Below are 13,270 nucleotides of genomic sequence, written 5' to 3' on the forward strand. Positions count from 1 at the left end.
CGGAGCCGTGGGGACACACCTTCCCCGGTCACTTGCGCTCGTTCTCGTGACAAAAGAAAACTTCAGATTCGGTTTTCCAGCTTGCAAACAGTTAAGTGACTTCCTGCAAACGCTAGAGTCCCAGCAACCAGCCTTCCAATCAAAAGTAAGTTGGTTGATGTCACTGACATTGGCCCAGCCAATCAGAAGGGCGTTCCGAAAGCAAGCGCTCCACATTTGTAAACGCCAAGAGCTGTAGTGAAACTGGACACATCCTTGTGTTTTATGTGGCTGGTAGTAAAAGTGAGATATGTATGGAAGGGCAGGGGTGATGAGTAAATAAAATGCGAGTCAATACTTTAAGAAAAAAAAAAAACCCTAAACCGAGTATGTCAGGCCAAGTTGCCCAAGTATAAACACAAATGAGAAAGCATCATTTCATTTTTTTTTTTTTTTTTAGTTTGGGGATGCAGCATACTTCGGGGCAGATTTTTAATAATCCTTCTATCTAGCGCATTGACTATGACTAATTCATCTGAAAAATGTAGAGCTGATAAAAGTTCCTATTAAACCAGACTTTTTTAATGGCTCACTATTCCTACACGGAAACACCCCATCTTTGCTTCTGTGATGCCTTTTCATTCCTCTCCTTCCCTAGTGCAATTTATTCTAGGCAAGTTATTTTAGTTCTGTTTTGAAGCTACTGTAACCCACCGTCAATGAACTGGAGACAAAAATTTGTATGATTTATTTTTTTACACTTTAACAATTTTTATTTATTTTTATTTTTTTAAAGGTTTTATTTATTTATTTGACACAGAGAGACAGCGAGAGAGGGAGCACAAGCAGGGGGGAGTGGGAGAGGGAGAAGCAGGCTTCCCGCTGAGCAGGGAGCTGGATGCGGGGGCTCAATCCCAGGACGCTGGAGTCATGACCCGAGCCGAAGGCAGATGCTTAACCAACTGAGCCACCCAGGCACCCCAACAAACATAATTTTTTAAAAAGAGAGAATGACTGATAAAAGGTTTAATTCTTCTGGAAGATGTAACATTTCAGAATATGCATATGCATATTAACCGGCACAAATATATAAAGCAAACACTCATGAAAATAAAAAGAAAATAAACAAATGCAAAATTTGTATGATTTTTTAAAAGACACCATTTTCTTTCCATCGACCCCCTGGATGGATTTCAGGGCTTGTTTCTCTTCCCTTATTTTACAGCTGTGAAGACTGAGACACAGAGATGTGACTTGTCTGTCTTATCAGGTAGATAGTGACAGAGCTCAATTCAAACCATAAATCTATTGATTCCAAGCCCTTTGGGCTTTACAACAACCGAACTCTTCGATTTTGTGAAATATTAATTGTGCTAAACAGATTCTTAAGAACTGGAACAAGCCAGAGATCCTTAGCTTTTGAATATTGTGGCATTACTTGATCAATGATTAGCATGGGTCTTGGAGTCTAATGCCTCTCCCTCTGAATGAATGATGGGTTGTTTTCCATCATGATAGCTGAGAAAAGAATCTAGGGCTAATGTCTCTTGCAGGAGGCGAACGGTGGACACAATTGGTTAAAAATACATTGATTTTCCTAATGGGGTGTGAGAGGTACCTACCTCTGTATGATGCAGACCTGCTGAGGTCCAGCCATGGCCCCCACTGGCTGTTAGCCTTTGGTTAAAGTTTGGGAAAGTTACATCAATTTCCTGGTCTTTAGAGAGGTCTTTAGAGTTCCATATGAGCCCTCCCAGTTTGAAGGCCAGTATAGTTTATTTTGACTTTGCTTTTGAAGGGGTACAGGAAGCGATAGCAGTAGGTTGACTATATGGAAAAGCGAAGTATGGAAAAGGGGTGGCGGTCAACTGAGAATATTATCATCACCATCACGGTAAAGCAGGTACATCATGGTATGTAAAAGTGAAGCCGCTTAAAGTTCTTGTATTCCAATCCCCTTAATTTTAGAAAAGAATTCACTGAAGCGCAGGGGAGTTTGCCTACTTCATAATTTTTCTGGGACAACCTCTGTCCCCAAGGATACATGATCATTTAGAAATTGCACCTTTGCTTGCTTCTTCAAGGTCCAGCACAAATACCAATGGGATCTCTCCAGGGTCTCTATGATCACCTCCTGCACAGTCTCTTGAACTTGCATTGCAACAGGCATTGCACGGGGCACCTCCAGATTGCCCTAGAGTTAATTAACATTGAGGTTATTCTAGAAAAGAAGGAAAGTCTATCTTTCCTTGGACATTGTAATCCAGGAACTTGAATGAATCAATCATCATAGGTTTTTTTGAAAAATATAAACTTTCCCCTCCCTTGCTTCTTGCCCTCTTCTAATTACCTTTAATTTAATTTTGTTGGGACTGGACATAAACCCTGAATTCTTCCAACTCATTCATTTCACAGTTATAGAAGAAAGTAATAAAAGAAAACAGATTTCACGCACACGAGTTTCTCTCACATATTTATAAATGTATCTGCTGCTTGACTTGATTTAGAATAGCTTTTTAAACCCAGAAATTCTAAAATTATAGAATACCTTCCCCTTTATCTCTTTTTCCACTCATTCCTTCTCTAGATACTTATGTTTCAGTCAGGGAGTTAGGCATGGGGGAGTACAGGAATGAAAAGACAGTCTATCCTCCATGAGATTTATATGTTAAAAACAAATTATATATACCACAAAACATATATCACAAGTAATAATTGCTACATCAGGATTTTGTGTGTGTGTGTACCAACAAGCTCCCCTTGCTCTGTTGGGATGTGTGTTATAATAGTTCTTTGATTAAAATCAGCTTACACTGTTTTGCCAGCATGTAGTTGTCCCAATTAAATTCTGGCAAAGTAAATTGTCCCAAATTAATAGGAATCATTCCTAATTACAATGAATAATTTACCAGTAAAGTATATATTATGCCACATAAATATGAGAGGTCTGTTTTGCCCCAGTGTAGTCTTTGTAAATACACATTTCAAACCAACACAAACCAACTGGGAGGAGCACGGGAATTCAGACCGTAACTGTGCTTCTAGATTATGTGTTTTCATCTCTAAATTCTGTCTAAGGCTTGGCTTTATTATCCAAGTTCTCAAGAACAACCGTTTATGGGCCTGTAGCCAGAAGTCTTATTTTTCTGTGCATCCTAAAATAATTATCATTATCACCTCTAGAAGAGGTAGTGCCTACCCTGAGCTGATTCTTTGAGCACGTGCTTAGGCCAGCGTGGGGCAGAGAAGGGGCCTCCTGGGCCTGAGATGAGCAGCATGACCCTAGGCAACCTCTTAAGAGTTATTTCCTTATCTGTGAATTAAGGGCATTAGATGAATACATCTCCCTAGTCCCTTACAAACTCCAAATACACTTGGGATTTCCCCCCAACCCCCCCCCCAAAATCATAGGGAAAAAAACTGAGCAAGACTTGGGTTCTTTAAACACCATCTCATCTGCTGTGCATCTACAAACAGGTCTTCATGGCAATGAAGGTCAGAATGTCTTAAATCAATATTTAATGGGATAGCAGGCACAATATAAACTTGTCCGGAATCCCTTAAATCCTTTCCTCCTTAATTTCATGGTCTTGCTTTTTCTCTCTTCAAGCTAGCTTGTGCAGATTTTCCACCCTAGCCGCAGCAGAGGTATCTCCAGGCGAAGGCAGCCCATTCCCAGTCCCCTTCCCTGGAGATTTTAATCCAAACTGAACCCTGCGCAGAGTTTCCCCAACTCTGGGTGGAGCTTACCACCTGGGGCTTAATCTAAAATACTTATTGCCCAGTCTCATCTTTGCCCAAGACCCGGAGAGGTTTAGATTAGAACTCTGGCTTTTCTCACTCTTTCCTGCTGGGAGGCGTGGACGGTGCTGGGCAGAGCTGCCAGCTTCCAGGCGGGAAGGAAGGAGGAGAACAGATGGCCCGCTGGGGGTAGGGGATCACGTGTCGGACCTCACTCTGGGCTGGATCCAGACTTCCTTCAGGACCCAGGTCCTTCGGCTCCAGCGCGTCCACCTAGGCACACAGCATATATCTGGGGGAAAAGTAGCGTTCACTTTAGTGAGAGCTGGGGAATTAGGGGAAAGTGGTGAGTTTGGGGAGGAGGAGGAGGCGGGCCGAAGGGATCGGGGCTCCCAGCAAAGGCAGTGTTCTGGATTTGAAACACAATCAGGTAAAGACCTATCTGCCAAAACGCCCGTGGCCGTAACGTCAGTTAACACGCAGGGGCTGGGGGGAGGGGGGCCTCCGGCCCGCGCGAAAACTTGCACAACGCCCTACTTCGCTCTCGCTGCACTTAGCAGCCTTCCGCAAAAACTCCAGGCCTCTCCTTTGCCGAGCAGAAAGGCCACACGTTCATACATATGCAGGAGGATAAGTTTAGCTAGCAGCCCCCCGCGCGCGGAGAGGCCCTGCGCGGCGCACCGTGCATCACCCGCGCTCGGGGGCGGGCGCTCGGCTCCCGCAGCCGACTGGCGGGCGGCGCGCCCCGGCCTGGCATCGCCCTTTTAAAAAGTCTTCCGCAGGCGGCCGCCGCAGCAGCAGCCGGAGGAGCCGAGTTCATCTGAGGACAGCCCCAGTTCTCAGAAATCCCTTCCCTGCTGGAACATCAAGCTCCCTTTACTGCAGTTGAACAAACTGCCCTAGATTGGGGGATGAGGAACCCGCCCCAAACTCGTGCAAGGAGCTCCGGGCGCCCGCGCCCACGTGAGCTAACCTTGAAATTAGCCCCCGCACCCCGGCGGGAGGTGGGGAAGGCTGGCGGGGGTGAGAGTGGGCGGGGGCCGGCTGTTGGCCCCTCGAGGCCCAAGCCCTAGGGTTTGCGTCCTCCGCTGGCGTGTACCGCCCCCACTACCCTGTTTCATAACTCTATCGAGTTGCATTTTTTTTTTTCTTTTTAACTCCTCGGAGTAGCATAGGGGTGTATGCGTGTGTGTGTGTGTTGGCGGGGGTTGGGGAGTGGAGAGAGGCACCTTCCCCATCCCCCGCGCCCGCGAAGAGGAGGAAAACCTGCCCTGCGGTCTCCCCTGGGATCACTGCGGAGTAGGGTGTCGGGATGACATCAGCTTCTAAACATAGCCCGCACCGCACCCCAACTCTTAGCGCTGCGAGCAAGGCTGGGGCGGGAGCAAGGGGAGCGCAGGGAGGCGGGTGCTGCTGTCCGCGGGCGGGGCGGGCCGGCCGGCCGGGCCGTGCGGGAGGAGATGACTTTGCAGGAATCCTGCTCGCAGGAGTTTGCAGGCAATCTCGCCTGCGATGGTCGGGCCATGGGGTTAGGAAACGTTCCTGCCATTCTGCGCTCTCTCCTGCCCCACAAAAGCCACAGACACACGTGCGCACGCACGCGGCCCTGGGATCTAAGGTGTCTTTATTTATATAAATCAACCCAACCCCCAGCCGTAGCGCCCCGGGTGGGTCGGCCGGGGGCATCCACACCCTCCAGCCTCGCGCTTGCCCCGGGGCTACGCCCGCGAGGGGGTCGGCGCGGCCCTCCCGGTGAGTCAGATGGGCTGTGTTTCCTGTGGTTGTTGTGGAACAGTTTGTCCTTTTTACCAACCCCCCCCCCGCCCGGTCTCCACCCCCTTGGTAAATATAGCGCTCACGTTTCATCATCTCTTTGTCCAACGAGCGCCAGACACCCCGGCCCGCGGCCCCCGCCGCCTCCCTCCTCCTCCCGGCTCGCGGTTACCTCGCATAACCCCGCGCGGGCAGGCGGCGGGCAGCAGCTTGCCCCGCGGCCCCCGCCAGCCCGGCACCCCATCGCTTCCCGGGGTGGTACACTCCCACCCCCCCCTCACGGCCCCACCCCTGCTGCCAATTCCCGCTCAAGCTGTGCCCCCAAGCCGCCGTCCCACCCCTCTGGCCCGCTGTCCTGGGGACCGGGTCAGGATCTGCGTAGGTGCTGGGAGGTAGACACCCCTTCTTCCCAGCCCCAGGCGTCACCCCGCGCTCTGGCCAGTACTGGGTCCTCCACTTACCCAACCTCCCCTCTCCCAAGGCCGCCCCCTGTTCCCCTCCTGAGCGCAGGTGACGAGCTGCTGAGACAGTGTCTGATTCACAGCTAAAGCAGCGACGCGTACTTGGGGGTGGGCGCTTCATGAACATCTCCTTCCCACCCGCTCACCCCAGAGGGGAGTGGGCTGGAGGGGCGGGAAAAGCGAGGTGGGTGGATAACAGCCGAGAAGTGCGTGCTTACCCTTTCCTCTCTCCCTTCCCCTCCCTGTTTCATTTGCACACAGACAGCCACCCACCGGGGACCGGAGGCGGCTGGTGTTCTCTGAACGCAGGGAACTGGCTCCCTCTGTGGTCTCCTGTTTACTTCCCTCCTCCTCTTCCCCACCCTCCTCCTCGCCCCCACCACCCCACGCTGCCTCCCGCCCCCGAGCAGCTGGGAAACCTGCCGCACAACACTGCAGTCATGAGATTTCCCTGGACCCGAGCTGTGGCCTGGGTTTGCCCCGTCCTGCCCTGCCTTGCCCTGCCTTGCCCTGTGTCCACTTGGGGCACTTGGTCCTGGAAAGAAAGGCTCTTGGGGCTCCCCAACCAGGAACGTGGGAGAGGTGACAGCCTCCCCCCTCGCTCCCTTTTCCTCTCTCCTCCCCCCCCCCCTTGGCACCAGATACCATCCTGTGGGGGCCCTGCCTGGCTGCCTTTTTGGCCAGGGCTCTGGGCCACCCCCATGAGCGGCCACCTGTCTGGGGAGGGGTAGTGAGAGAACGGGCAGTGTGTAAGGACTCTGTATCCAGAATGCTGCGGGGCTGGCTTATTTGCCATCACAGCCTGTTGTGCTCGTGCCAGGGTGCCCGAAGTTCCCTGCCGACCAAGGTTTTCAGGCAGAGCCCCCAAAACCTGCTCTCAGGGACACACCCTCTCCTTATGGAGTCTGGCAAAACCTTCCCTTGCAAAGCTTGCTTCCCAGCAGGGAAGAATTCAGCCTCTCTTCCTAAGTAAGCTGAATGAACAAAGAGCTCTGAGGAGGCCTTGAGGGTGAGCTCTGGGGGCTGCCTGCCTGAAGTTCACCCCCATTTAAAAACCACCTCTTCACCATAGCTCTCAGCTCCACTACCATGGTTACCAGCTCCCTGTCCTTCGGCAGCACAAACGTTGCACAGAGGCGGAAACAAACAGGGGCATTTTAAGTGTTCTTTTAAGTCTCCCAAACACAGCCGTGGTATTTGGGTAGTGGAGAAGAGAGAACGAAAGTCCTGACAGTTCCCTGGTTGCCTTCTGACCCCATGACCCTGAATCAATCCCTCACCCTAATTGGCCTTTCAGCTGTCAGAGGAGGGAAAGGAGCCGATTGAGCTACTAGAGAGTGGAATTCAGAACAGAACAGGTCCACCCACGCTGGTGAATCTTACTCAAGTCAGACTCTTCTCCCCTCTCTACCCAGCCTTAACCCCCCAGCTGCTGGGACTGCACCCCCAGCAGATTACACCACCCCCTTCTGCAGCGTCTCTTGTGGATTCCCTCTCCTTCCCGGAGATTCTAGCACCTGCCTCAGAGTCCTCCACTTCCATCCCAGCCCTGTTAATGTTTTCGGGGAATTTAGCAGCCTTGCGGAATAATGACCTATCTGGAACCCCAATCCCTACACTGCAACCCTTCCTCCCCCCACCTTGGACCTTTGTCGTGTGGATACCCTGGACCTTTTTTACCCTCTAAATAACGGCACTGCCTCTGCTCTTTTCATCTCAAGCCATCCTGTGCCTGACCAACACGTCTCTCCCTTCCACCTTATTTTTTCTAATAACCCCACTTGAACCATTCTTTGACCTTATTTTGACCTTCAATCTACTTTTTCACTGTTCATCGGTGCCCTTATAGTCTCACATCCCTCCTATCCAGCTTAGATTTCATGGTCTCTGTCTATCACTGTATCATCCATACACCCCTCCCTGTCTTCTTCCTGGGACCACTCACCGGGCAAAACCCTGATTCTGTCCAGCTTCGCACCCTGGACAAAACCAACAGTGCTGTCGCCACTGACTTTACGATCATAAATCTCAAGTGGGCTCTCAACACTGCCCTTCTGCCTTTCCCTACTCTGTTCACTCTCTCACACTGAATGACCCTGCACCTTCTGTCCTCAACTATCCCACACCTCTCCCCTTCCTCGCTCTGAGCTGAAAATCTTGCTGCTTAATCTCTGACAAAATAAAAGCCATTTCACAAGAACTGCCTCATCTTCCCAGCACCAGAGCTTCCACCCCACCCGCCTCTCTGCCCTGACTCTGCCTTCCTTCCTGTCACACAGAGGTAGTATCCCTGCCCTTATCTAAAGCAGACCCTTCCACTTGGAACCACCGTCCCTCTCTGTTTCGATTATTAATGACTCCTTCTGGAATTATCCCCTCATCTCCTGCTCATCCGTTGTCCCCCTCTCCTAAATAATTTCATGTGGACCCCAAAACATGGTGCACTCCCTCCTTTTTCTTTAAGAGAGAGAGAGAGTATCCATGCCCAAGCAGCAGGGGGGGTGGGGCAGAGGGAGAGAGAGAATCTTAAAGCTGGCTTCATGCTCAGCACAGAGTGCAATGTGGGGCGTGATCTCATGACCCTGCGACCACGACCTGAGTCGAAATCAGGAGTCCAACGCCTAACCGACTGAGGTTCCCAGGTGCCCCTTCCTTTCTTATTATGTCTTTGTACGTATCTCCTTAGCCCCAGATTCCCCTCCATTATTACTCCTTTTGCCACTTTCTCCTGGCTGCAAACGTCTCAAAGTTGCCTGCGTGTCTGCACCTCCTATTCTCTCTTGATCTCATGCCAATCTGACTTTCACTATCCTTTTGCCACCAAAACTGCTATTGTCAAGGTCACAAAGGAGCTCCATTCTCCCATATCCATTGGCTAGGCATTTCATTTCCTGCAAATTAAAGCAAAGAAGACTAAGGAGTGGGCAGTAAAGTAAGAGGAAAGTAGAAAAAATATGCCATCTTAGAAGCAAAGGGAAGACATTGTTTCGGGGAAAAGAGTTTAATTCTTCATCTCCTTTGCTGGTTTCAGGTCTCCTGACCTTTGGATCTTTTCCACACCTACACTCGCTCTCTCGGCGATGTAATCCTTACCTTCTAGCTGCCAATGACTCTCAAAATTTTTTTAGGATTTTATTTGTTGATTTTTGAGAGAGAAAGAGCAAGCACATGAGCTGGGGGGAAGGGGCAGAGGGAGAAGCAGACTCCCCGCTGAGCAGGGAACCTGATGCAGGGACTCAATCCCAGGACCCTGGGATCAAGACCTGAGCCAAAGGCAGATGCTTAACCCACTGAGCCACCCGGGCACCCCTGCCTTTCAAATTTTTATCTTCAGTCTAGACCTCACTCCTGAATTCCACACCTGACTATCCAACTGTCTATTCATCATTTCCACTTGAAAATCTAGCAGGCATCTCAAACTTAGCATATTCAAACGGAACTATTGGCTCCCCACAATGGCTCCATACAAAGCCCTCCCATCTTTGTTAAAGGCATTGCTGTGCTTCCGGTTGCTCAGGCCAGACACCGAGGAGTTATCCTTCATTCTGCTCTTTAATCTATACCCCACAGCTAAGCCATCAGGAATCCCGTCAGCTGTATTTTCCAAATATATGCAGAACCTGGCACTTGTCACTTTCACAACCACCTTCGTCTCTTGGGTTGCTAACTGCTGTAGCCTTCTAGCTGCTCTCCGAGCTCCCGCCGAGCCCTGGCTTCTTTTTTTTCTCAACACGACTGCCAGAGTGCTCTCCTTGACACCCATGTCAGGTCACATCACTCCTCTGCTCAGACCTCCGCAGTGCTCCCCATCTCACTTGGAGTAACTATCGAAGTCCTTATCCATGCTCCTTCTACCTGGAACCTCTTCTCCAAGACGGTTCTGCCTGCGGCGCCTGGGTGGCTCAGGTCATGATCCTGGGGTTCTGGGATGGAGCCCTGTGTTGGGCTCCCTGCTCAGCGGGGAGCCTGCTTCTCCCTCTCCCTCTACCCCAACCCCACGGCTCGTGCTCTCTCTAATGAATAAAATCTATTAAAAAAAGGGGGGTCTGCTTGGCTCACTCCCTCACCCTCTTCAGGTCTTTGTTCCCCTCTCCCCTTCTAAAAGTGGTCTACCTACCCTGGCTGTTCTATTTAGAGAACTGTGATTGCTCATTCCTATGTTTTCTTTTTTTCCTGTGGCACTTATATTCTGACATGCTACACAGTCTGCTTCCTTATGACCTTTGTTGTTTATTGTCTGTCTCCTGCTAAATACAAACTGGTTTGTTGGCCCTTGTATTTTATTTTTATTATTTTTTATTTTTTGGCTGATGTAGTCTTCATGCCTAGAACAGTGCCTGGCAGATAATAAACTTTCAGTAAAATTTGCTGAGTGTTGAGTAAACAGGGGATCAACAACTATAGTTTTGTTTTGTTTTTTTTTTTGAATGCTGGCTATGTGCCGGGCACTCCAACATGCACTGTGTGGTCTTGGCACTCCTGGATGATAGATGAAGAAATTAAGGTTTAGAGATGGCAAATGACAAAGCCAAGTTCCCACCGTAGCCAAGCTTGGATTTGAGCTCAGGACTCCTGAGTCCAGAGTTCATGTTCCTAAGCTCTCCATTATTGTGCCCCGCAAATAAGCAAAAGCTGTGGCTGCAGTCCAGCTGTGGAGAAGGATATTGGCTTGTGACATCTCCAGAGGTCACCTATGTGTGGGGAAGCAAGATGGGTCCCCCAGGTCCCTTCCCCTACTCCAGACTCATGCTGAAGGAAAGGTGAGGGTGATGGGCAAGGACATGACTGTGTATTTGGCTTGCCCTAGAGTATTTTGGCTACTTGTGAAAATGTTGGGCATATTTGTAGGCAAGAGCGTGCTGCGATAGATTTGTTTCTTGCTCACAATACATTTTAAACAAGGATTGGTTGGGGTCTCTATTAATTTAAGACCCAGGTTGATGGAATAGGCACCATTTGGAACATTCAAGTCATAATTTCTACTTACATCTCCTATGTCACGTTCCCAGCCATAAGGAGAACAGAAAGCAAAATCTTTCTAGGTGCCCAGAAGGCCAAGAGCTAGAAATATTTCTTGGGTCTATGTCCAGTATGACTGAGTAAGCTTTTATTGGACCAATCCTTTTAGAGATGACAGTGATAAACTCTGGACAAAAATGTAAAAAACAATTACGCGAGGTCCCTGGAGAGTGAACAAAAGCAGGCAGATAGTGGAAAGGAGTTGGCATATGGAAGGCAGAAATGACATGAAGAGAATGTCCTGTTTATTATGGCTTTTGAACTGAGGGTAGATCCTAATTCGGACCATTTAAAATGGTTAAAATAGAGGCACCTGGGTGGCTCAATGGGTTAAGCCTCTGCCCTCAGCTCAGGTCATGATGGTGGGATCCTGGGAATGAGCCTTGCATCGGACTCCCTGCTCAGCGGGGAGTTTGCTTCTCCCTCTCCCTCTGCCCCTGCCTCCCACTCATTCTCTCTCAAATAAATAAATAAATAAATAAAATCTTCAAAAATAAAATAAAATGGTTAAAATATTGATAGAAAGCTAACAGCTTTATTAGCTTGAAGAGCCACAGGGTAAGTTTTGGGGCGCTCACATGCTGGAAAGTAAGGGAATAAATTTCAGAAAAGAGCTAGAGAGGAAGGGTTCCAAATTCTGGGCATAATAAACTCTGTCCAAATCTCAGGCTGATCCCATATGGATGCATAAGACGACATAAGTGAACCTAGTCACAAACATCTCTACATTTTTTTTTTTTTAGAGCGAGAGTGCATGCACACAAGCCTGGGGGGAGGAACAGAGAGAGAGAGAGAGAGAGAGAGAATCATAAGCAGACTCCACACTTAGCGCAGAGCCCACCGTGGGTCTCGATCTCATGACCCTGAGATCATGACCTGAGCCGAAATCAAGAGTCAGACACTAGACTGAGCCACCCAGGTGTCCTACATCTCTACGTTTAGGAAAAATAAAAGTGAGATCAGGCTATACTTTTTAAAATCTCATTTTCAGCTAACAGTTTTCTGTCAATTTTTTCCATACTCCACATTACATTCTTCTACCTTATTATTTAAAAAGATAGTTTATCTTTTGAATAAGTAAATTCACATGGTTCAGTTAAAAAAGTATAAAAGGCTATATAAGAAAAATCTCTTTCTCAACCCTGCCCCTTTTGTTGTTACCTTTTTCAGAAGCAACCAAATATTACCCTCCCATGCGTCCCCCTGCCCTTTTTTGGGGATAAATCCTTCCTGAGATATTTTCTCTATATCCAAGCAAATACATATCTCTTGCTCACATTATACACAAATAGTTAATATCAAGACGGTGCTCTGTGGCTTACTTTATTTCCTAAAAAGATTTATTTATTTATTTTAGAAAGAGAGAGAGAGCACGAGCAGGGGGTACTGAGGGAGAAAAAGAGAGAATCTCAAGCAGACTCTGCACTGAGCATGGAGCCCGAGGTGGGGCTCCATCTCATGACCCTGAGATCAGGACCCGAGCAGGAACCAAGAGTCTGATGCTCAACTGACTGTGCCATCTAGGCACCCCTGTACCTTACTTTATTAACCTAATAATGTGTTTTGACGATCACTACAGATCAATATATATAGTTTCCTCATGTTTAAGGGCTGCCATAGAATTCTGATATAAGGGCACCTGGGTGGCTCAGTTGGTTAAGCATCTGCCTTCGGTTCAGGTCATGATCATGATCCCAGGGCATCAAGCCCCGCGATGAGCTTCTTGTTCAGCGGGGAGCCTGCTTCTCCCTCCTCTGCCTGCCGACCTCTGCTTTGTGCTCTCTCTAACAAATAAAATCTTAAAAAAAAAGAATTCTGATATAAATGTACCTTAATTTATTTAACAAGTCCCCCGCTGCTCAGCATTTAGGTTACTTTGAGTCTTTTGGAATTTCAAGAATTATTACCATAAATAACCTTCTTTCACATTGGGGCAATGTAGCCGTAGGATAAAGTTCTTGAAATGAAATGCCGGATTAAAAGAGACCTGCACTTGTAATTTTGGGAGCTGTCAAACAGCTTTCCCCAGACTTTGTACAAGTCAGTGTACAGAAGTGCATGTTATTCCACATCCTCATCAACAAGTTGGTTGAAAACATGTTTGATCTTTGCCAATGTGATTGATAAAAATGATATTTCAGGGGGCTTTTAATTTTCAGCTTCTCATTATAGGTGGGTTTGAGTATCTTTTCACGTGATTGAGAGCTTTTGATATTTCTTTTTTTTATCCATAGCTATTACCCCTTTTCTTTAAAACCATAAGCTTTCTCCCTAAAGAGTCTTTCTACATTAGGACA

The 13,270-nt window shown here is 48.4% G+C and overlaps 1 long non-coding RNA gene across 1 annotated transcript; it reads right to left on the minus strand.

The window, feature by feature from the left end:
- Positions 1-802: 802 nt before the first annotated feature.
- LOC114197896 (uncharacterized) lies at positions 803-6,255 on the minus strand. Its single transcript, XR_003606982.2, has 3 exons — positions 6,173-6,255; positions 3,821-4,012; positions 803-2,173 (listed from the first exon to the last, which is right to left on the minus strand). It is a non-coding gene; the product is annotated as an uncharacterized LOC114197896 (long non-coding RNA).
- Between the last annotated feature and the right edge of the window lie 7,015 nt (positions 6,256-13,270).

The sequence above is a fragment of the Eumetopias jubatus genome, unplaced genomic scaffold (genome assembly GCF_037043125.1).
Source record: "Eumetopias jubatus isolate StellerSeaLion01/CBP00866 unplaced genomic scaffold, mEumJub1_p1.0 scaffold_15, whole genome shotgun sequence".
NCBI classification, from domain to species: domain Eukaryota; kingdom Metazoa; phylum Chordata; class Mammalia; order Carnivora; family Otariidae; genus Eumetopias; species Eumetopias jubatus.